The following is a 24,736-nucleotide window of genomic DNA, read 5'->3' on the forward strand; positions in this document are numbered from 1 at the left end:
CTTCTTATTCCCTCAGCCCTTTCCTCTCTCTCTGCTTCCTGGCTACTGTGAGGTGGGCTACTTCACTCCTCCAGATCTTCCCCATCATAATGTTTTTCCTCACCAGAGGCCCAGAATCAAAAAAGCCAAGTAACCATGGACTGCAACCTTTCAAACTGAGAGCCAAAATAAATCTTACCTCCCTTAAGTTCATTGTCTCAGGCTTTTTTGTTTCTTTTGTTTGTTTTAGTGCTGAGGACTTAACCCAGGGGATCTACCACTGAGCTATACCCCTGATCTCCCCCTTTTTTATTATTTAAAAAATTGTTGAGACCGAATTTTATTAAGTTGCCCAGGCTGGCCTTGAACTTGTAATCCTCCTGCCTCAGCCACACACACCCCTGCCCCATTACTGGGACCGTATAGCATGTTCCATCTCACCCAGCTTTCTCAGGTATCTTGTCACAACAAGGAAAAGATGGACTAACACATTGGCCAAACAGGAATTCAAACCTAATAGTCTCAAAATTTTGACTCCTAAGTCCAAACAGCACTGCATAATTATAAGGTAGTTATGTGTTAATTCAGATGATTATATTTTATTATAGAATTGTGTAGTCTTAGAATATGAAGTGACCTAAGTTTAAGTCTAAACTCCCACTTAAGAAAAAGAGTTTCTTATCTCTGATGATAAAAGCTCTCAAAATGGTTCCAATGATGAACACAGGGCTTATGACTTGTTGAGGTCTGTAAAACTGAAAATGTGTTGCTTATACAATTAGGCAAAACAACTTAAAAATGTTATCAGGGAAAAATAATTTTGAGGAAACTCAACTCTTAATCCCAGCAGCTCAGGAGGCTGAGACAGGAGGATCCCAAGTTTAAAACCAGCCTCAACAACTTAGTGAGGCCCTAAGCAACTTAGCAAGACCCTGTCTCTACATCAAATATAAAATGGGCTGAGGATATGGCTCAGTGGTTAAGCAGTCTTGAGTTCATTCCCCAGTACCAAAAAATAAAACTAAAAAGAAGTAAATCTTAACTTACTAACTGACTTCAGGAGACTTCATTACCTTCTCTGGGTCTTAGTTTCCTCATTGTAAAATGTCGTACAACCAGTAATAATGTTAACTAGGTTGAACTAGAATTTGCATCCCTTTAACTTATACCTCATCCCCATCCCCCCTTTCAAGCTGTATTCTCTACTATCTTTCATGATGATGATTCTCAGATCACTTAGGAACCCATCTACCAACTTCTGGAATCTATTTTGTTAATGTACCTTATCACAACACAGAGAATCGTATGGTACAATAGGACTCAACTCCCTTGATCCAGCTACTGTGCTTTTTAGTAATGCAAAGTAGTGAATGTCTTTGTTTTGTTTTTAGGCACATCACATTACAGATTCAAATTTCTCCCATTTTGCAAGTTAAAACCTAATTTGTATCCAAATTTGGAGCTTTCTGTTAAATTTCATCTAGTTAGTTTTGGTTCAGCATTCCAGCATTTCTACATCATTTTAAAAACCCAGATCTTTTAAAATCAAGAGTCTGGTATTTTACATTAATTATAGAGCCACCCACAAGTTTGAGAGGCATGCTTTCGAAGTTTTCATTCTTTCAGTATGTACTTATTGAGAGCCTACTATATGCCAGGTACAGAGAATATGCGAATAGAAAAGGATGATTTCTGCTTGCAGACTATTTTAGGGAGATAGATATATGAAGTAACAAGTAATGCATAGGAAATATATGGAAAGTGTTAATGGAGGCAGGAAGGGACCAATCAACTGCCTAGGAATTAGGGTAGTTTCAAGGAGGAAGTGTTCATACTGTGTTAGCATTGAAGGTACAAATACAAAACCAAATCATTGGCTTCACGGACTTATGTGGCCAGATAAGGACAGTCAGACAAATGAACAAACTTGATAGAAACTAATGCTCGGCTTAACATGGTGCTTTCTAGACAAAGACCAGGGAACAACTCCAAAAATTTTGGCAAAGGAGGTGGAAATGCGAATACATAAGCCCGACATCTACTTCGGGAGGTGGGAGAGTAGCTGAAGGTTGAGTTGGCCACTAATGGCTAACGATTTAATCAATCATTCCTGCGTAATAAAGTCTCCATAAAACCCCAAAATGGCTGATTTCACAGAGCTTCCAGGTTAGTGAACAAGAATATGTCCACATGCTAGGAAGGTGGTTCACCCCAACCCCATGGGGACAAAAGCTCCAGCACTCCGGACTCTTCCTAACTTTGCCCTGTGTGTGTATCCTTTGTGATAAATGGGTAAGGGGGCAGTGGCAGGGAGAGGGAGAAAGAAGACAGTAGGACACAACACATGAACTCACTCTTTCTAGAAGCTTGTCCAACTTAGAGTTATAGGAAGAGTATCCAGGATGTGGAAACTGCTTGCAGCAATGGTTTATAGGAAATTTGGTAAGTCCTATTGTCAGGAGGTGATGGAGCCAAATCATTAAGCCCTTTACTGGTATGTTGGGGAGTTTTGATTTTATGCTACAGGTATTAGTAACTATTTTAAATATTTTTCATAAGGGAAAGAATGTCATTGTGATCAGTGTGCATTCATTTTTTTCAGAATGGGGTAAATCAAGATGAAATGGAGGAGCCCAAGACTGGTGATAAGAAACTAGTTTGGAAGCTATTGTGGGTCCATGAGAAAAAACAATGACCACCTGAACTAAGACAATGGCTTGGCATGGCAAGGGAAGGAAATAACATTAGAGAAGTTTGAGAGTCTACCTACAAAATGAAGACTTTCCGATGTGCAAAAGCTGGGGGGCAGGAAAGTCAGTGCCAACAGACCTACGCTATGGGAACTATAAAAGATTCATCAGATGGAAGGAAAATGATTGAGTGCTCTACAGTGTGCCAGGAACTGTTCTAGGTGCTTAAAATCAGTCAAACAAAACATATAAAGATTCTCGCCCTTGGAGAATGTACATTCCAGCAGGGGGAGATAGACATAAACATATGCATAATACATAAGTAATCTATAGAGCGTTAGAAGGTGGTAATACTGTTTTTTTTATTTTTGTTTTTTTTTGGTAGTTGTAGATGGACAGAATGCCTTTGTTTATTTTTATGTGGTGCTAAGGATTGAACCCAGTGCCTCACACCTGCTAGGCAAGTACTCTACCACTGAGCCCCAGCTCCAGCCTGACAACACTGTTCTAAATAGAGCACAGAAAAGAGGGTCATAGTGGTAGGAACTGATTTTATAATTGAACAGTCATCCTTTGAAATATAATGTCTGTTCATTTAGGGTTTTTCCCAAGTCCTTAATTTGAAAAATAACACCTTTGGAATTTATATTAGAATATAAGAATAATTGAAGCTGGGGGCAGTGGCGCATGCCAGTAATCCCAGTGGCTCAGGAGACTGAGGCAGCAAAAGCAGGGCACTAAGAAACTCAGTGAGACCCTGTCTCTACATAAAATACAAAATAGTGCTGGGGTGTGGCTTGTGGTCAAGTGTCCCTGAGTTCAATCCCCAGTACCAAGAAGAAAAAGAAAAAGAATATAAGAAAAATTTAAATTTAAAATTTCACTCCAGGAAATAATGTATGTATTCAATATTTTAAATATACAATCTAGTTAAGAATTTTGTTTCATTTTGAAATGGAGATAGGATTAATTAGGGAATCATGGATATAAGTTACCTTTAAAATTTTATCCATATAGGTGAGGACATAATTTTTATATTTAATAACAAGATTATAATAAGACAATTTTGAGTTGTTTTCTCAAGCACTGTGTTAGGGAAAAAAATTAATAAGTATTCTGAATTAATCAACTAAAGGTGACTGGTCATGGAGTCTTTATTGTTCCAGTTATATTAGTGGCTTCTAACTAATACTTTCTAAAATACAAGATTTTCAGAATTGCACCTTTCATTTGTAGTTTATTTTTTTTTTATTTTTAAAGTATCCACTGCAAGTTTATTTAGGTTTAAGGAAGTTTAAACCTAAAAATCAACAGCATAGTAAAAAGATATGTTATCTCTGTTCATTGAGAACAGGTTTCAAAATATATTTTATTTTAATATATTCAGTCAGTACATAATCCTTTTATAAAAGTTGTGTATATTTTTCTGTCAATACCTTTATTACATTTTTTAAATGTAATAAAGATTTACACAGAACCCCATCAAAAAATTAAACCCCTATAAGTATCTACATATATTTCATAGCATAAAACTTAAAAATTCCTCCATTCTTCTCTCACTCCCTACTTATCCCAACCCTCATTATATATCATCATCCACTTATCAGGGAAAACATTCAGCCTTTGATTTTTTGGGAACTTTATGTAGAAGGAAATGAGAAGGAGGGGGCATATGAAAAATTGTGGAATGAGGCAGATATCATTACCCTATGTACATGTACATGTATGACTACACAAATGGTGTGAATCTACATTGTGTACAACCATACAAATGAAATGATGTACCGCATTTGTGTACAATGAATCAAAATGCAGTCTGTAAAAAATAAAAAAATAATTTTTTAAAAACTTAAAAATTAGTGCTGTGTTAAAGGTAGGCCCTAGGTAATGATTCATTTATTGTGCAACAAAATGCATATAATCTGTAAAGTTTTCTTTGTCCATGAAATATTGCCAAAAATATAACAAGACACTTACTGTGAAATTGAGCTTCACTAAACCCTCATATTTTGGAAAGAAATTTGATGTGCATTTTCCCTTGAGATTCAAAAATCAATCAGATTGAGATAACAATTAACTGAAAACAAACGCATACTACACAACTGAGGACATGGGAGAGTGGGAAGGAGCAGATAGTAATAATGTATCATGAGTCTGAACTTGGACATATATTCTACTGATATACAGTTACTAACTCTTATTCTCTCTTAGGAATTTTCAAACTTAAAAACTTTCTTAGAAGCTCCCTCCAGTTTCTCTCTTCCACTACAATGCTGGTCTCTGTGTGTATGTGTGTGTGTGTGTGTGTTTGTGATTGTATGGGTCAGAATCTTGCTAAGTTGCCCAGCCTGGCCTCAAACAAGGACTTCTCCTGCCTCAGCCTCTTAGTAGCTGAGATTATCAACAGGCAACACTGCCCTGGGCTGATCTGACTCCAAGGTCTGAGAGATGAGAGCACTGACTTCTGGGAATGTGATGCTGGATAGGGCAGCCACAGTCCCTGCCACCCACATCATCAAGGCCTGAGATCCAGAACCGTGCCAGGCCTCTTGGAGTATCTGGAAGCCCAAGCCAAGAAGGATAGTATTCTTATTCCCGGATGATCTCATCAAAATGCTAAGAAAGACTGTCTGAGCCACAATAGACGGAATTCCTACCACAGCTGAGTGCTGCAATTCTAACAGATCTAAAGCCTATGACCTCCCTGAGATAGACAGAAAACAAAAACAAAAAAGAACCCCTTTAATACTGCCCAGTTTCAGGAAGATATGAAAGAAACACGGTGATGCAGATTAATAAGACGGGAGAATCTTTCCCAACTTTCTTCAATGATGCAAGAGAACCTGCTTGTTTCCAAGAAATCTGAGCTCCCCATGAAACTGGTCTCATTGTCTCTGGCAAAGATTCTGGAACAGACACCAAGATGAAACATGTTCAGAAGAGCCACCACCTGGCCACCAGCCCAACATGGCTGTCTCCCTAACTGGCAGAAAGGTACGCTCCAAATGGCTGGGCTGCTAGCCAGACTAGCTCCAAAAGTGGCTGAGACCCATCCATAAGCAGTACTTTGCTCCTGCTCCTGAGTGACATCAGCTACATAAGCAAATATCACAGAGAACGTGGCTGAGAAGACTCCAGACACAGAAATCATCGCGAAGTACCACCATGGGCTGATCTCATGAGTGGGGTAGGGAAGCCGGTGAAGAATCCCGGGCCAAGGAGAAAAGGCTTCCTTTCCGACAGAGGGCGCTTATGAAGGGGGCACTCACAAAAGAGAGCAGGCCCTTTACACCTTGAATGAGACCCGTCGTGAGGAACGTGTGTTGAGGAACTGTTTCATGTAGAAGGGTCAACACTGGAGTTGTTCCCAGACCCGCCCCAGGAACCCGCGGCGCTGCGCGCGACCACGCGGTCCCGACTCCCTGGCTGCGGGCGGCGTCAGTGGCCGGCTTTAGTTCTTCAGTGTGAGTGACGTGTAGACTAAAAACCGAGGGCAGTGTTCAACATAAGATTTGATCTAAAAATATTTCCCGAATAACAACTGAAGGAATTCATACACCTAGAAAAGGATATGATGCAGAAAAATAGACTGAGGAAGTACAGACATATGGCCCATAAAAATTACTTAAGTTCCTACATCGCGCAAGCTTTTTATAAGCATAGTCAAAAGTAGACTGTGCAGCCAACTCCTATCACCCAGCTTCAATTCCTTCCTCTCTCTCTCTCTCTCTCTCTCTCTCTCTCTCTCTCTCTCTCTCTCTCTCTCTCTCTCTCTCTCTCTCTCTTTCTTTTTCTTCCTTTCCCTCCCTCCCTCCCTCCCTCCCTTCCTTCCTTCCTTCCTTCCTTCCTTCCTTCCTTCCTTCCTTCCTTCCTTCCTGGGTGGGGGTAGAAGCCAGGGTCTTGTGCATGCTAGGCAATCACTCTACCTCTTCTCCATATTTTAAGGTTTATATTTTGCTCCCCCCCATCCTTTTTTTTGTTGTTGCTGGAATATATTTAAGCAAATTGTGGATATTGTGTCATATTATCCATAATTATATATACGTTTCCAACAAAGTGCTCTTTTATGTAACTATAAGAAATGCAAAAACTTTTTGACAAAGCTGTGAGGAACTCATTCCCCTAGCAAAAATCCACCAACTTGATCCTTTCTAACTTCAATTCTTCCTGTGTCATCACCATAAACCGGATACTTTAAAAATAACCTGATGCTTCTGTACATTGTGTGTGTGTGTGGCAAAACAAGTTACAAAATGTAGCCTTTTATATGTTTAACTCTTTACCTATTCACATGTATGTACTTTCTTTAAGAAAAAAAAAAAAAAGTACTATAGGGTAGGGCAGGGGATCTGGCTCAGTGATAGAGTGCTTGCAGAGCATTCATGAGACCCCAGGATCCATCCTAAGCACAGGAGGTGGGAGGGAAGTAATGCCATAGGAATCTTTTTTTGAGAAAAGATAGCACCACGGAATGTATGGGAACACTAGGAGGTGTATAATTTGTAGGAAGAGTGAGGTAAAACATTAACAGTGGAGGGAATAGTTAGGTCACAGAAATGTTTACAAAACATGAACCATTAAAATGGCTCTGTTTATCCACAACAATAGCAAAAATTATTTGGTTGGGAGTATAACCTAGAAATAGAACTGGGTTTTGAAGGGATTTTAAAAATTAGAAAAATTAGTAGGGTGCAGTGGAAGTCCCAGATACTTCGGGGGCTGAGGCAGGAGGATGGCTTGAGTGCAGAAGTTTGAGGACAGCCTGGGAAACATGGCAATACCTTATCTCCTCAAAAAAAAAAAAAAAAAAAAAAAAGAAGAAGTAGAAAATAAGAAAGTTTCATTACCTACATTATTACCTACATGTGTACTTTTCCTGGTATTCTTCCTTTCTTTGTGCAGATCTGAATTTCTGTCTGGTATCATTGTCCTCTCATTGAAGCACTTTTAGGTTAACAGTTCCTATAGTGTATGTATATTTGCTGGTGAAGGGTTCCCTCAACTTTTGTGTGTCTGGAAAAAAAAAATCTTTATTTCCAGTTTGTTTTTGGAAATTCTTTTCCCTGGGTAAGCAATTGTAGGTTGAGATTTTTTTCCCTCTGGGGGGTCTTTAAAAGATGTTGCACTACTGTCTCATGACTTACATTGTTTCTGATGAGACATTTGCTGTTTTTATCTTTGTTCCTCTGTAAATGATTTTTCTCTGGCTGCTTTTTGTCACTGGTTCAAAGCTATTTGATTATGATGTGTCTTGGTATAATAGTCTTCATGTTTTTTGTGTTTGGGATTGACATGCTTGATGGGGTGTGTGTATATATGTTATATATGTTTATAATACATATTATAAATTAATTAATCCCAAACATAAGAAACATGAAGAATATTATACTATGACACACATATATAGTATAATTATGTATAATATATAAACATATACATATATCAAATTCAGAACATCTTTTACCTTTGCTTCTTCAACTTACTTTGCTGTACTGTCCCCTTCTCATTTGGAGAGTCCAGGAACATCTATGTTATCGAGCTGTTTGAAATTGTTCCATAGCTCATTCATACTTATTCTTTTTTTCTATTTCTCAGTTTTACTTTTTGCTGTTTCTTTTTGGGTAGTTTCTACTGATGTGTGTTTTAGCCCATTAAGTGTTTCTTTAGTAGTGTGTTTAATCTGCTCAATGTTGTTGGTTTTTTCTTTTTTTTTTTTAATGGTACCAAGGTTTGAATCCAGGGACACTTAATCACTGAGTCACATCCCCAGCCCTTTGTATTTTTTATTTTGAGACAGGATCTCACTAAGTTGCTTAGGGCCTCATTAAATCATTGAGGCTGGCCTCAACTTCCCTAGTTTCTGGGATTATAGGTGTGCACTACTGTACCCAGCTCCAATGTACTTTTTATCTTGACATTATATTTTTAATTTCAAGTTATATTTTATTTTAATTAATTTCATTTTTTATTTTTAATTTCATAATTTTATTTTTAATTTATATTTTTTATTTCAAGTTCAACTTGCTTTGTTTTTGTTCTGTAATTTCCCTGTATCTCCTTAAACCTACTTTTGTGTTTTCTACCTTCATGAACATATGGTTTATAGTATGATAGCTATTTTAACATCCTTATCTACTAATTCCATCATTTGTGTCTTTTCTGGTTCTGTTTCTGTTGATTGATTTTTCTCCTGACTGGGAGATGTATTTTCCTGCTTTTTTTTATTCCCCACAAGCCTGCTAACTTTTTTTTTTTTTGAGGGGGGGTGGATTGAACTCAGGTAGGGCCTTGTGCACGGGAGGCAAGCACTCTAACAACTGAACTATATCCCCAGCTTTTTTTTTTTTTTTTTTTCTTTTGGTATCGGGGACTCAACTCAGAGGCACTCAACCACTGAGCCACATCCCCAGCCCTATTTTTTATTTTTATTTAGAGACATGGTCTCACTTAGTTGCTTAGCTTAGCTTTAGCAACGGTTTCCCCGTTGCTGGGGCTGGCTTTGAACTCATGAGTCTCCTGCCTCAGATGCTTGCTAACTTTTGATTGCATGCTAGACAATGTCAGTTTTCTATTGTCAGATGCTAAATTGTTTAATTCCTTAAACTATTCTTGCTTTTGTTTTTTGGTACAGGGATTGAACTCAGGGACACTCAACCACTGAACCACATCTCCAGCCCTATTTTGTATTTTATTTAGAGACAGGGTCAATCTCATTGAGTTTCTTAGCACCTCAGTGTTGCTAAGGATGGCTTTGAGATCCTCCTATCTCAGCCTCCCTAGCCTCTGGGATCACAGGCATGTGTCACTGCACTCGTCTAAAATATTCCTGCTTTTATTTATTTATTTTTTGATGGAGCTTTGCTCTGTAATGCAATTCATTTACTTGGAAACCAACCTTGAGCTGTTGAGATGTGGACTAGAGAAACCACTGGACTGTAAGTGGCCAGGAGATCATTGTCAATATTCTCTTCAGCTCTTCCAAGAGACTGATTGTGAGAGGAGAGAGAAAAGAGAAAAAAGGAGAAGATGGAATGAAATAGTACTATTTCAGAAAATAAAGGAAAAATAATTATTTTCTTTCTACCTGTTAGGCAAAAGGGACTCTTGCAGTTCCATGTAACAGAAGCCTAACTGAAAATTGGCTTACTTGACTGAAAACATGGGAATCAAATGGGGTATCAGGCATGGCTGCATCCTTTGCTCAAACAATGCCCTGTTCTCCTCTAGATTGCCTTCGGTCTCAAACAGGGTCTCTTCTCATAAGGGCAGGATGGCTCCCAGAAATTCCTAATGTATACCTATTGGGTTAGCCCTACCAAGGAGCGATAGCTTCACTTGTTTAAATTCTAGCACTTGTGGTACTGACTGGCCTGCTTCCACCCTTGCTCATCCCTGAACCATGGCAGGGAAATGAGGTACTCTTATTATGCAGGTCTTCTGCCCCATAAGAGCTAAATGGGTGAAAGTGGGAGACATGTGGTTTCTCAACAGAAAACTGCAGTATTCTTCCTAGGAGCAAGGGGAATAGTTGGTGGGCAGGCTGAAATAATGGGAGCCCCAGATTGCTTCTCTTTCTTTCTCTCATATGCAGCCTGTCACCAATTTCCACTGCGCTGCCTCTGTAGGCTAGGTATTCAAAATGAAGACAATAACAAACCCTTGGAGCCCCCAAGAATACACTGCTCATTCTTAGTCACCAAAGCCCTCCTCGGAGCTAGCAATTACTTACTGTCTTCAGGAATAACTTACTCTCTTTAACTTAGAAACTGATGTTGGGTCTCCAGAGGCTGGGAAGGTGGCCTAATCTTGGGTTTTCTAAGGGCACTATAAAATCCCTCTAATGTTTGTTTAATGAAGAAGAGTTTTCATCAACACCAATGACTCAAGTAGTTGCACATTCTGCTAGAAATATGTATTATAGCTGGAGTCTCCTAACCAACTCCCATTCCATCCTTTTCTGTCCTAATGAGTTGCAAAGTCCTGTAGATTCCAATTCCTCCATATCTTTAGTACAAATCCTATATTCTCCTTTCCTGTCCTATGATGAGAATTATGTCACCAGCTGCTAAATTGGGCTTTCTGGACTCTCCACAGTCCATTGTCTGTACTGCAGGCAGAGTGATCACTCTAAAATGAAAATACAATCATGACACTCTTTGCTTAAAATATTTTAACGGCACTCTGCAGTTTTCAGATAAAGCAGCAGCTATATCCACCAGCCAGTAGTTTCCCAACTGTATCCTGTTACTTCACACCTCCCTGTATTTTGTCTAGAGTGCTTTCTTTATCTAGTTTCTTTCCTTTTGGTCCTTCCAAGCTTTTCTAAGTATCGCCTCCTTTGAGAAGCCTTCCCTGACCCCTAGGGGTCTCTCAGATTAGTTAGATCTTCTTTAATTGGACTTCCATAGAATCCTGCACATATCAGGGTCTTTAAAATACAAGTTCCAAGAGGACAGGGATCTTTGTCAGTTTAGTTCACAACTGTATCCCTGTGCCTAACAAAGCACCCAGTACATCGTGGGATCTGGATAAATAGTTGACAAATGACTAGCACCCATTACTGTAGAATAATTCCTAATGTATTACAGTTTCACCCTGAGAGAGGAACTTTGTAGACCAGGCTCTGGCAGGAGACTTAGTATGGACTACTTAGCAGCTTTTGAGTAGATGACAGGGACATGGAAAGTAGCCAGCTGAACTACCTCAGCTCACCTTGAAGACAGCTGGCAATTGATGGTAGGAAACCGCTTTATAGTCTGGGTATGTAGCTATCCATCTATGTGAGTGACCACAATGGTACTTTTGAAGCTGACCTCTCAAAGAATATTTCATGCCATACTTCCTGAATGCTCATGACATATTGTAATAAAACTTCAAATAACGAACTAGAGCCTACAAGCAGCTGGAATTATGGTGGTGCGTCTTCATTTAGAAAAGAGATGTAATTCATCAGAGAATAGGACTAGGAACTACGTTAAGGTCAGAACACATTCAGTTGATTTATCACACTCTTCATTTCTGTAAAACTCCATAATGAAAATTTATTGCTAGCTATGAAGTATGGCAAGATGCTAAACCATCAATCACAGAATCAGTTACTCACAACATATTTACACTTGTGAAAGCAGAGAAAATAGACTAAAATACTTAATAAAGATTTTAATAAACCATGGGTTGAGTAAAAAAGTATTCGTTTGCTGAATTAGCATTTGGATTCACTAATAGTCTACTATAAATGATTTTCATGCTGGGCCTGCAAATGAATGGACGAAAATAGAGGCTTTCTGGTTTCTTCACATTCATTCCTCAGGCTAAGTCAAGATCAGGTTTGGAATTGACCATAAGAATTTGAGTTTCCTTGTATTGTTGCTGAGATGAGATAATGGGGCTCTTCTGGTTTCACTCAACATTTTCTTTTGTTAGTGTGAACCAGAAAGCCTAATATTTTATTGAGAGGATACAACAAATAGAAATGATTATATTGACCCAATGTTTAAAAATTAAAGATTGAATGACTTTAGGGTGTCTATTAGTTACGGATCTGTTCCTCTATACTCTTGTTTACATTCAAAGCAACGATGAAAGGAAACATATTCCTTAGATAGCTAATTCAAACACAGTAATGTTATGGTCCTGTCAAGGAATCAGTAGGACATATTGCTAACGAAAACACTATGTTTAGGGAACACAGTTTTTACAGAGCTGGGGATTAAACCAGGGGTGCTCTACCACTGAGTTATACCCCCAGCCCTTTTCAATTTTTATTTTGAGACAGGGTCTTACTAAATTGCCCAGCCTGGCCTGGAACTTGCAATCCTCTTGCCTCATCCTCACAGAAGTACACAGGCTTTAGGAAACTCCTGAGAGAGTTTGCATATTTATCATAGGAAATTCCTCTTTTGTTAACAATAACAATGGTTTCTTAATTGTCTAGTAAGTGCAGGCAGAGTGCCAAATCCAGTATCTCATTTCATCCTAACAAATCCCGCTCAGTCAACAGATGATTAAAAAACAAAACAAAACAAAAAAACTCTTGCTCACAGAGGTTAAGTAAGTTGTATGAGGTTAAACTGCTAATATGTGATAAAATTGGAAATGGCTCTTCCTATTACCCCATATTGCCTTTTGAGAAAAATGAAAATTAAATAAGTGTGGCCATCAGCCACTCCTAAAGGGAAAGAAGTCTGGAGCCAAACCATTTAAATAAATGTGACAAGATATATCTAAAATTAAACAGTGCATTGAGGGGTGTGATTTGTTCTGCTATAGAGAAACTATTCCCAGACAGTCTAGATTATGTCTCTAATCAATATGCTCAGTGAGGGAAAGATATTCCATTTTCTGAAAAAGATCCCACACATTTCAGCTGCAAATAGTTAATTAGTCATTTCATAGCCAGAAAGAGAAGAGTAATCCTTTAATGTCCATATGGCATAAGTTTCCCAAGCTTATTTTTGCATTCCCTACAGTCCTTTAAATCCTAGCCTGAAAAGACCACTTGGGGATGCAAAAAACTGTTACCACATACATTCTATCAAGACACACGTCTAGCCCCTCTTCTTCCAGTCCTTATCAGACAGAGACTGGTTTTAGCATGGGAGCCTATCTCTTTATTTCTTTTATTTTCTTCCTTTCTTCCTTTCTTTCTTTTTCTGGGGATTAAACCAGGACCTTGTGCATGAGAGGCAAGCACTCTACCAACTGAGCTACATCCTCAGTCCAAACCTATCTCTTTAAATAGTAAATTAAGATAACAAGAAATTTAGTATTGGCAACTAGAGTGAAAATATTTTAAATGTGATCATAGTATTGTGGTTATAATTTTAAAAAATAATTCTCTTTTAGAGTTGCATGATAAAATGGCTATGGCTAAATGATCTGGTGCCTGAGATTTAAGAGTCCTTGGACTGATGGCTGTCGGTCTCATTACACTGATTTGTATACTTTTGGGCATTAACGATTTTTGTTTTCCATGCTGGAGATGAAATGCAGGGCCTCACGCATGCTAGGCAAGAATTCTAACACTGTACTACATCCCTGCTCCAACTTTTATGTATTTAAAAGTAAAAAGCCTTAAAAATGTAACTAACAAGGTTGAATCATTTCTTGGTAAATATATTTACCTTGTGATAAGCCTTTCCTTCAATTTCACTATTTGGGTTAGAATAATAATACTCAAAGTATGTTCTGAGATGATTAATTGTCCATAGGTATCAGTGCATGTAGGCCAGTGATCAATCAGAGAAACATTTTGAGCAATTTTGATGTGATTTTTCTCACTAGAACCTCCCTCCCCCAAAAGAGCATAATTATTTTCACTTCTGGAGAAGTTTTTTTCATCAACATTGTCGTTGTTGTTTTGAGGTACTCTTTTGGTAGTATCTTAGTCTATTTTCTGCTGCTATAACAGAATACTATAAACTGGATAATTCATAAAAGGTGTCAAAAAGCCTGGTGCTGACATCTGGTGAGGGCCTTCCTACCACATCATCCTGTGTTTGAAGGTAGAAGGGCAAAAGGAGAGAGAGAGAGAGAGAGAGAGAGAGAAAGAGAGAGAACACTAGGAGCCAGAGAGGGCCAAACTTACTTCTATAACAGACCCACTCTCTCAGTAACTAACCCACTCCTGAGATGATATTAATCCATTCATGAGGGCAGATTTCTCTTGACCTAATACATTCTTGCTAGACTTCACTTGCCAACACTGTTGCATTTAGGATTCAGTTTCTGACACATGAATTTTGGAGGACACATTTAAATCACAGTGGGACAGTATAAGGTATGCATGAGGACATGAGGAGCTGCTAAAGTTGTCTTGAGTTTAGAAATATTCGTGAGGCACTGTTCTAATTATTGAATCTAATCATAGTGTCTTTATCCTCACCTGTCACTAAAAATTTGCAAAGTCTACTCACATACCCTTAGGGAAAATGATATCCCATACTGTCTAAAGTTGTCAGCAGGCATAGTGAAGAGAAAGGAGAAAAATGTCAGCTTCTGCTCTGTAATTCAAGAACAAAGGGAGAAGCAAAAGCAAAGTGGCACATGTTCATCAACTGATGAATGGATGCACAAAATGTGATGTGGCTATCCAGTGGAATACTACTGAGCAAGGAAAAGGAATGAACTACTGATATATGCTATAAATTAGATGAACTTCAAAATCATTACACTGAGTGAAAGATACCAGATTCCAAAGATTATGTTATAATGATTCAATTTAAATGACATATTCACAAAATGCCAATATATAGAGACAAAAAATAAGTAAGTGATCAGTGTCCTGGGTCAGGGGTGAAAATGTGGATTAACTGTAAAGAGGGCTTTGGGGATCTTACTGGGGCAGTAGAAATGTTCCAAAACTGGATCTTGGTGATGGTTTCACAACTCAGTAAATTCACTAAAAATGATTGATGTGCACACTTAAAAATCAGTCAATTTTTAAAGTGCCTAATTATACCTTGACAAAATTGTCTTTTTATTTTATTTTTACTTTTATTTTTTGGTACTGGAGGTTAAACTCAGGGACACTTGACCACTGAGCCACCTCCCCAGCCCTATTTTGTATTTTATTTAGAGACAGGGTCTCACTGAGTTGCTTAGCGCCTTCCTTTTACTGAGGCTGGCTTTGAACTTGTAATCCTCCTGCCTCAGCCTCCAGAGCCACTGTGATTACCAACGTGTGCCACTGCACCCAGCCAAAATTGTTTTGTTTAATTACAGCAGCTCTAAAGACTTTTTTCCCCTTTTCTCTGGATATTGCCAATTGTGACAAACATGGTAGTAATCAAAGCTGTGGACAGGGAGAAGTTTTGCTGGTCACACCTTCCAATGTGCCAGATGCCTACTCCCCATCTGATTTTGGAACTCTAGAACCAAGAAGCTTTGTATCAAGCATTGGTGGTGCTTGGTGGCTATCTTTTAGAAAGGCCTGCAGGGCCTACTGCTTATTGCAGAGGGCATGATTCTTTTCTTCAAGTCACAGCTGATCCCTCCACTTGGGCTCGGGACCTTTGGTCCATACCTCCTCGGTGGCCATGTTTCTTCAATTATACCTTCTTCTTCTCTTTCTCAACAGCAACTTATAAAAAACCAGAAGTCCTTCCTGTAAGCCTTCTTTCCCTCTAGATAGCAGCCTGTCCCTTTCCCACTCTACTCATGTTGAAAGAGCTGTCTGTATTCATTGCTTCTTTTTCCTCATGTCCCATCATCCCTTAATCTGTTGCGGTCTGGATTTTGCCTCCTGACCAGGGTTGGTCTTGCTAAACACATCAGTCTCTTCTGTCTTTGTTAAACCCAATGGGCAGTCTCAGTTTTTCACCCATGCAACATCTCTGTAAGTTTTCCAACTGTTTCCTGCTCTTTCCTTGAATCATTCTCTTCCATTAGTTTCTACAATATCACCCTCTTTTGGTTTACTGAATATTTTATGGTCATATCTTTAGAGTCTTCTATTATTTTCGCTTTCTCTCTCTGATACTGCGGGTTCACCCCAGGAATGCTCTACCACTGAGCTACCTCTCCAGCCCATTTTATTTTTTATTTGGAGAAACTCAGTAAGGTCTCACTAAGTTGCTCAGGCTGGCTTTGAATTTGAACTTGTGATCCTCCTGCCTTCACTTTCAGAGTAGCTGCAATCCCAGGCATGTAGCACTATATCTCACATTCCTATTTCTTTCTTTCTTATTTTTTTAGGGTACCAGGGATTGAACTCAGGGGCTCTTGGCCACTGAGCCATATCCCTAGTTCTATTTTGTATTTTATTTAGAGACAGGGTCTCATTGAGTTGCTTAGTGCCTTGCTTTTTCTGAGGCTGGCTTTGAACTCTTGATCCTCCTGCCTCAGTCTCTGAGCCCTATTGTTGGGATTACAGGTATATGAGCCACAGTGCCCGGCGACCAGTATTTCTGTTTCTTACCTTTTTTTTTTTTTTTTTTTTTTTTTTAAAGCAGGGATTGAACCCAGGGTCACTCAATCACTGAGCCACATCCCCAGCCATTTTTCTTGTTTTGGTGGTGTAGGGGATTGAACCCAGGGCCTAGTGTATGCTACGCAAGCACTCTAACAACTGAGCCCCATCCCCAGAGCCCCCATTTCTGTTTCTTAACATGCTGTGCTCTACCATTTTGTCTTTTGTCTCCTTCCTCCTCCTCTTCCTCTTTCTTTTTTGGAAAGGGCATTAATCTCTTTCTTGAGTGTTTCACCCTCATGACTTAATCATCTCCCAAAGCCCCACCTCCTAATGGCATCACCTTGAGGGTCAGGATTTCAACGTGTGAATTCGGGGAGGACATAAGCCCCCAGGCCATAGCACCTCCTCTCCATCCTCATTTTTACTATATTAGTTTAGCCCTTCATCATCTTTCTGTCTTGCTCCTTCTTTAATTTTCCTTGTATAAGAACAACATGGTGGCCACAGAAGGATTTATAGGCTTTTGCACAGTCACTAGGGTCTTTATGATCAGTAAAGTTCTGAGGGGAAGACTTGGTGAATATTGTCTTTTTCCAGAGGTCAGGGATCAAATGGCTACAAGGCTTGAGATGGCACGCAAGATAGACTCAGCAGAGTTGTCCAATTAGCAGTGCAGTTCCTGGCAGGAGTATGATAGCCGTTGAGATCCATCATCCATAGCAGCTTCTCAGGCCCAAGAACAGAGAGGCAATGTCAGCTCATGTAGGGACGAGAGTACGGTGCACCCCTAGTGAGGCCCAGCACCCTATTACGGTGCAAAGGGCGCATTACCTGGGAGCCAAGTGCTGGTCGATCTTGTTTTCCCAGTAGCCTCATCTCACAGGCCTTAAGGCTGTTTGGTCAGGATGGTAGCAACAGGGATGGCAATTTGATTTCCTTGAGGCCCTTTGACTGCCCAGTCAACCCAGTGGCTACAGACACCTTTGGCCTGGATCGCTGACTGCCCAAGTTGGCTGGAAAGTGGGGAAGGTCTCCAGGGCCTGGAGGGAACGCCCTCGGAGGGAGTAGAACATCTCAGACGTTCTGACGGGCAGGAGGAGCTCTCCTTTGCCGGATGACTCAGCTCACGCACCAAGACCCATTCCTTGTTCTAGGCCTTGCCTCTGGTCACTGTCAAAGGCTTCTGTCCCCATCTGACTCTGAAGTCCTTCCCAGGGCCTCAGAGTCCTAGGACAAGTCCACCAGTGTCCTCGTCTGCTCTTTGGTGTGTTCTCTAAAAAGCAAAAGCCTTTGTCCTCACCTTCCCATGTGAATGCACCTGCTTCCTCACTAATTTTCCTACTTGTTATCCTTCCCCTTCACCTTTCTCACCTACTTTTATTTCTTCACATTGCTGCCCAAGATATCTTTCTGAAAGCCAACCCTGATCTTGTCATCTTCCTCCCTAAAATCCAAAACCATCAGGCTGAGTGTCAGATGCACACCGGATTTCTGGGCCTGACCCATGCTCCCCTCTGGCCTTACTATTCCCCTCTAGAATTCTGCTCATTCTTACCGACAGCGAGTGTCCCCGCAGTGCCTATTCTTTTGCAGTTCCCGCTGTGAGGAAGCACACTACGCCCTGTCCCTCCTGGGGAGGACTTCACCCTTCAGGACGCAGTTCAGATGTTGCCCTGGCTGAGACGTTTTCACTGATCCTCCAGTTTGCACTCGGTGCCCCTCTTTTCGGTTCCCCTCACAAACCTGTTACTGTTTTGTAATTTTCCCTTTCTCTTGATTCCCCTTGGGCTGCAAGATCTTTGATTGTAGAGATGGTATTTTAACGCTCTTCTCCCAGAGCTGAACATACCAAGTATTCAACACATTTAAAAGTATGAATCCATGATATATGAAAAAAATGAACAAACGAAGGATATAATGAATGAATAAAGTGGAGCCTGTAATTTCCCCCCTTTGTGTCTAATAGCTGAAGAAGACAAGCTAAGTTATCTTCAAAGAGAACTCCAGACTTGTTGCCCTAAATTACTATTGCATAGTCAAACCACAGAGAAGGTCATTATGTTGAGGTTTGACTAGTGAAGCTAAGGGACCAAGGTCCCTTGATCTTTTCTTTGTTCTGAACATTAACAGACTGTTGGCAGCTAGTTTACAAAAACAATTAGCATCTAATTTCAGACCCAGAGATAAGTACTTTGATTTGGGGGGTTATTACTCCCTCTTGCATACAGGAGAAGGCAGTCAACTGACAAGAAAGTGAGCTATTTCAATGGGTACCATGTTGAGGAAAGCTGTATTATTTTCTGACTGTTTGCATTTACCTATCAACATATACCACTGTGGAAATACATCATTAAGCATATTATCCTAGGGTAGCATTTCTTTCTAATTTTATCACTTAATTATAATTCAGTGTTTATTTCTAGCTTGCTTAACAGGATATAAAAAATGTCAAACTAAATAAAGTTGGCAGATGTTTTGCTTTTAATGCATAAACAACTGATTTTTTTTCCCTTAAGTGTAATTTAATTTTTCTGGAAAATTTGAACATGATTTGACAATATTCAGGAATTTTAAATATGTAGGAACAAAACACATGTTATTAATGTTTTCCCTTGGGAAAAACATTCACGGTATACAAAAATATATAAAATAAAATGTGCTCTTTTACTAACCCATGCCAGCACTCACCTTCTTGAATACCTCTCCCATAGTTTATCACTCTAACTTTTTGGGTATTTTCTGTGCATAAGCACGTGGGCGCACACACACACACACACACACACACACACACACACACACACATTATTTACAAAAATGTGATATCTGGTTCTGAAACTTTTTTGTTCATTTAACATACCTTAGAACTTGAATTAAATTACCCTATGTAAATGTATGATTACACAAATGGTATGACTCTACTTTGTGGACAACCAGAGAAACAAGTGGTACCCTATTTGTTTACAATAAAAAAAATTGAATTAAGTCTGTACATGTATGTTCACCTCCCCCTCCATTTTTTTTTCTTTTTTGGTGCTGGGGATTGAACATAGAGCCTTAAGCTCTACCACTGAGCTGCACTCCCAGCCCTCCCTTTATAATAGATATAGTTTGTCTTTTTGGGAGGGGGTACCAGGGATTGAGCCTCAACCACTGAGCCACATCTCCAACTCTTTTTACGTTTTATTTAGAGACAGGGTCTCACTGGGTTGCTTACAGCCTCGCTTTTGCTTAGGCTGACTTTGAACTCATGATCCTCCTGTTTTAGCCTCCAAGCTGCTGGGATTACAGGAGTTTGCCATCTTGCCCGGCTTAAAATAGATATAGTTTTAATATTTGTTTCATGAATGTATAATTTTTTTCACAATACCCTTGTAGTGACTTAGATTATTTTTAGTTCTTCTCAATTATCAAAAGCTATAATAAACATCCTTTGATATGTGTGTATATGTATCTCTTTATATATGTATTTACTTGGGTGAGTACACCTATATAGAATAAATTTCTATATGTGAAATTTCTGCCTCAAAGGATATATGTATTATATACATAATATATATTATATACATTATATATTGTATATAACTATATATAATATATATGTATGTATAATATATAAACTTTTGGGTAGTCCAAAATTTTATCAGTTTATATCCCTACAAATAGTAAATAAGAGTACCCATTTTTCTGACATTCTCGAACAGAATATCATCACTCTTTTAAATCTTTACTCATTTGATAGGTGGAAAATATATCACATTATTATTTGAATGTAACTTTCTTTTACTATGGGCTAGCACTGAATGCCTTCTCATGTGGTTATTTTATATGACTTACCTATGTTCTTTGCCCATTATTCTCTTGAGTTGCTTGTCTTCTTATTGGTGACAGCACCAGGATTTCTATACAGGGAGAGCTTAAATAAGCAATCTTATTGGAAAGGATAAAGCTAAGGAAATTGTTTCGAAATTGTGGTTGTACAGTAACTCTATGCAAAATTGAGAAAAAAACTATCTTGCCCTTAGCGAAGAATAGAAGACAGCTAATGAAAATAGCCTCTTCAAAATAACAGAATGAATCAAACAATATTGCCCTATGTAAATTTATGATTTTTAATTAACATAAATAAAAAAAAAAGGAAAATAGCCTCCTCATTCCCTGGTCCCACTTTGAATTTGCTAAGACTTTATTTGATTTAAAAGAGTTCCTTGAATCAAAATAGATAAATTTTTTTAAAAAGAGTTCCTTGTTTACTAAATAAATTAGCCCCTTTGATGTGAGGTTTGTTGCAAATACTTTTCTGGGCTCTTCTTTCAACTCTATTTAAAGTAACTTTTACCCTTTAGAAATTCATTTTTATATGAACTAATTCATCATTCTGGAATAACTGGCACATTTAGAAAATATATAATGCAAGATTGTGTAAAAAATTTATCTTTTTTTCTGGAACTTTAATCTTGTCTTATATTTATGTTTAAATTTCTGATTTGCCTGGGTTTTAATTGTGGTAAGAAAGAACACAGAAATCCAGCTTTTAAAAAAATGGCTAGCTGGTTGTAGGATACAGTTATAATTTTTAAAATGATATTCTGATTTTTTTTTCTATCAAGCTTTTATTAGAGGAAAATAATCAAGTGAACTTCCTTTTCTTGTAATTTACTCAGAATTTGTTTTTTTCTGCTTTGCAATATTTTGATGAAGAACTTCTTTTCTCAATATTTATTTCGGTTCAGAATGCATCTTAAACTAAACGCTGTTATAATGAAGTGATGTCAGAGGAGAACAAAATACAAAATGATTATCAGCATGAGGTCAAATTTACTGTCACCACAGAAGACAATTCTTTGAAAGCAAAAGCAATGAACTGAATGTTTGTGTTCCGCCACCCGGCCCTCCGCAAAATCCTAACTTCCAATGTGATGGTGTTAGGAACTGGGGCCTTTCAGGAGTGATTTGGATTAGTTCCCTTATCAAAGGGATCACAGAGAACTAGTTTGCCATTTCTGTGAAAATGTGGCCATCTATGAACAGGACGCTTACCAGGCAAGATGTGCTGATGCTTTGATCTTAGAGTTCTCAGCCTCCAGAACTGTGAGAAATAAATGTCTTGTTTATAAGCCACCCACTCTCTTATATTTTTTATTATAGGAGTCTGAATGGACTAACAAAACAAGTTTCAATTTGTGTGTGCATGCATGTGTTCGTGTGTGTGTATGGATGTGTGTGTTTCTCATTCAGCAAACTTGCCCCAAAGAATCTATTACCTAATAGCATGGTAGATATAGGTGATCTATTATTATCCTTTTTAAAAAATTAAGAAAATGCAGTTGTTTATTAGCGTATGAGGTACTTACAGACAGGCAGGGAACACTTTTTAATCACTATTATTGTGGTACTAAATAATTTTGAATAAGTAGATACATTTTAAGCTGTGGAGAGTGTATCTTAAAAGATGTATTTGTGATCATTAAAATTGGATTTGGAATTTTAAAACATTAAAGTAAGTGTCAACCTGTGATTGGAGAATTTATTCTATATTTTTTTTTCTCTTTTTATTAAAGAAGAAGAAGGCCAGGAATGGTGGCACAAACCTGTAATCCCAGCAACACAGGAGGCTGAGGCAGGAGGATTACAAATTCAAGGCTAGACCCAGCAACTTAGGGAGGCCCTCAGTGAGACCTTGTCTCAAAATTAAAAAATAAGTAAATAAATAAAAAAGGCTGTAAATAAAAGGGCTGGGGATTTGGCTCAGTGGTAAACAGTTCTCTGGGTTCAATCTGAATATCAAAAAAAAAAAAAAAAGAAAGAAGAAACCTAGGTGAAGTCCACAGTTTATATAATGAGCATCTTTTTGAGTTAAAAAATATATATCAAGGGGTTGAGGTTGGTAGCACAGTGATAGAGCATGGGTGGGACTCTGATTTCCATCCCCAGCACCTAAATAAATAAACAAGGTCAAAAGATAATGTTGTACTTGGATTCAGGAGGCCCCAGTCAAAGGAACGTACCCAGTTATTAAATGAACCACAAATAAGGTAGATTAGTCAAGTCAGCCCTCTCCTCTGTTGAGTGTCAGGAATTCACATCCTGGGTCACAAACAGACAAGGCCTCTTCTGCACGTAGGTTCTTAAGGGAGAAGGACCACGGCAGAAGTGTGCAGAGGTAGCAGAAGGAGCCGGGAGGCAACGATACAAAACGTTAAAAGGTTGGAGCCCTGGTCACCTGAAGCTTCTGAACTTGGCATTCAATCTTTTCAGTCAGATGATGTCTTAAGGCTTCACCTGACACCTCTGGCCCTCTCCCAAACTGGAAAGTTGGGACAAATCCATGGTCTTGGTTTAGGGTACTTCATTACTAATGCTGTGCTTTAAGCCACATCAGCTCTGGGGAAAGCAAACTTGGTGGTCTTCTCTGGGACCAGGAGAAGGAAGTTATGACTGGCTGCTTGGTGTCATTTTCATATCACCCATTTCATCCATGCACAGAGTAAATGTTATTTCTTTCCTCTTGCTCTCTTCCTTTTTTAAGTGTGTGATTTTAATGAGTGCTTAATTTAGTTGGATCATGCAGGTAGGCTAGGGAAATCACAACAGGATGTATATATATATATATATTTTTTTAATGCCAGCTCACAGAAGTCAATCTAAACAAAACTATCTTTAGCTTTGGCAAAGTGTAGGCAGTGATTAAGGTGAAGACGTGGGCTTTGTTCTTAACTTATTAGGAGAGCTTCTTTAATTTGCCTTACCAGTGGGGCTCTGGGCTGGGAGAATAATGTGGTAAGATTTTCAAGTTCTCAGTTTCCTAAAAAAGCTTCTCAGGGACATAAAAAATAATTCTCATTAAGTGCCAACACTTGTTCTATGTTGTTAAATGTTTGTTGATCTTTATGTTCATATATAAAGTATATGTTGTCCTTTATTTTACGAATACCTTTTCTCTTCATTCTCTACATTAAAATACAAGAGAAAGGTGTTCTATCATCAAACTACCATTCCTGCCTTTGCTTGTCTTTTGCGATTTTATTATTACAAAACTGGGACAGGTTCTTGTTAAAAACCTTCAAACAATGCAGAATGAATAAAACAAAAATTTAAATCCTTTATTCCATCCAATTCTACTTTTTATAAGTATTCATTAATAAATAGTTTGGTGTCCTCTCAATTGTATAACATTTTATGACATATTTTAAGCAAAAAATTTGTTTTATGAAACTTTTTTTTTGTTGTAAACAAATGGGATACATGTTGTTTCTCTATTTGTACATGGAGTCAAGGCATACCATTTGTGTAATCATAAATTTACATAGGGTAATGTTGTTTGATTCATTCTGTTATTTTTTTCCCTTTCCCCCACCCCTATCACCCCTCTTTTCCCTCTATACAGTCCTTGCTTCCTCCATTCTTACCGCCCTCCTTAACCCTAACCCTAAACCTAACCCTAACCCTAACGCTAACCCCTCCCACCCCCCATTATATGTACTCATCCGCTTATCAGCGAGATCATTCGTCCTTTAGTTTTTTGAGATTGGCTTATCTCACTTAGCATGATATTCTCCAATTTCATCCATTTGCCTGCAAATGCCATAATTTTATCATTCTTTATGGCAGAGAATATGCCATTGTATATATTATGACACAGTTTCTTTATCCATTCATCAATTGAAGGACATCTAGGTTGGTTCCACGATCTGACTATGGTGAATTGAGCAGCCATGAACATTGATGTGGCTGTATCTCTGTAGTATGCTGATTTTAAGTCCTTTGGGTATAGGCTAAGGAGTGGGATAGCTGGGTCAAATGGTGGTTCCATTCCAAGCTTTCTGAGGAATCTCCATACTGCTTTCCAGAGTGGCTGCACTAATTTGCAACCCCACCAGCAATGTATGAGTGTACCTTTTTCCCCACATCCTCGCCAACACATATTGTTGCTTGGGTTCTTGATAATCGCCATTCTAATTGGGGTGAGATGGAATCTTAGGGTAGTTTTGATTTGCATTTCTCTTATTACTAGAGATGTTGAACATTTTTTCATATATCTGTTGATTGCTTGTAGATCTTCTTCTGTAAAGTGTCTGTTCATTTCCTTAGCCCATTTGTTGATTGGATTATTTGTATTCTTGGTGTAGAGTTTTTTGAGTTCTTTATAGATTCTGGA

General features: G+C 38.6%; 1 pseudogene across 1 annotated transcript; it reads right to left on the reverse strand.

Annotated features, from left to right (window-relative positions):
• Positions 1-5,053: 5,053 nt before the first annotated feature.
• Positions 5,054-8,195, reverse strand: LOC306655277 (hippocampus abundant transcript-like protein 1; annotated as a pseudogene). Its single transcript has 2 exons — positions 8,134-8,195; positions 5,054-6,149 (listed from the first exon to the last, which is right to left on the reverse strand). The product of its transcript is annotated as a hippocampus abundant transcript-like protein 1 (transcript).
• Positions 8,196-24,736: the final 16,541 nt, after the last annotated feature.

The sequence above is a fragment of the Sciurus vulgaris genome (genome assembly GCF_902686455.1).
Source record: "Sciurus vulgaris genome assembly, chromosome: 2".
NCBI lineage: Eukaryota > Metazoa > Chordata > Mammalia > Rodentia > Sciuridae > Sciurus > Sciurus vulgaris.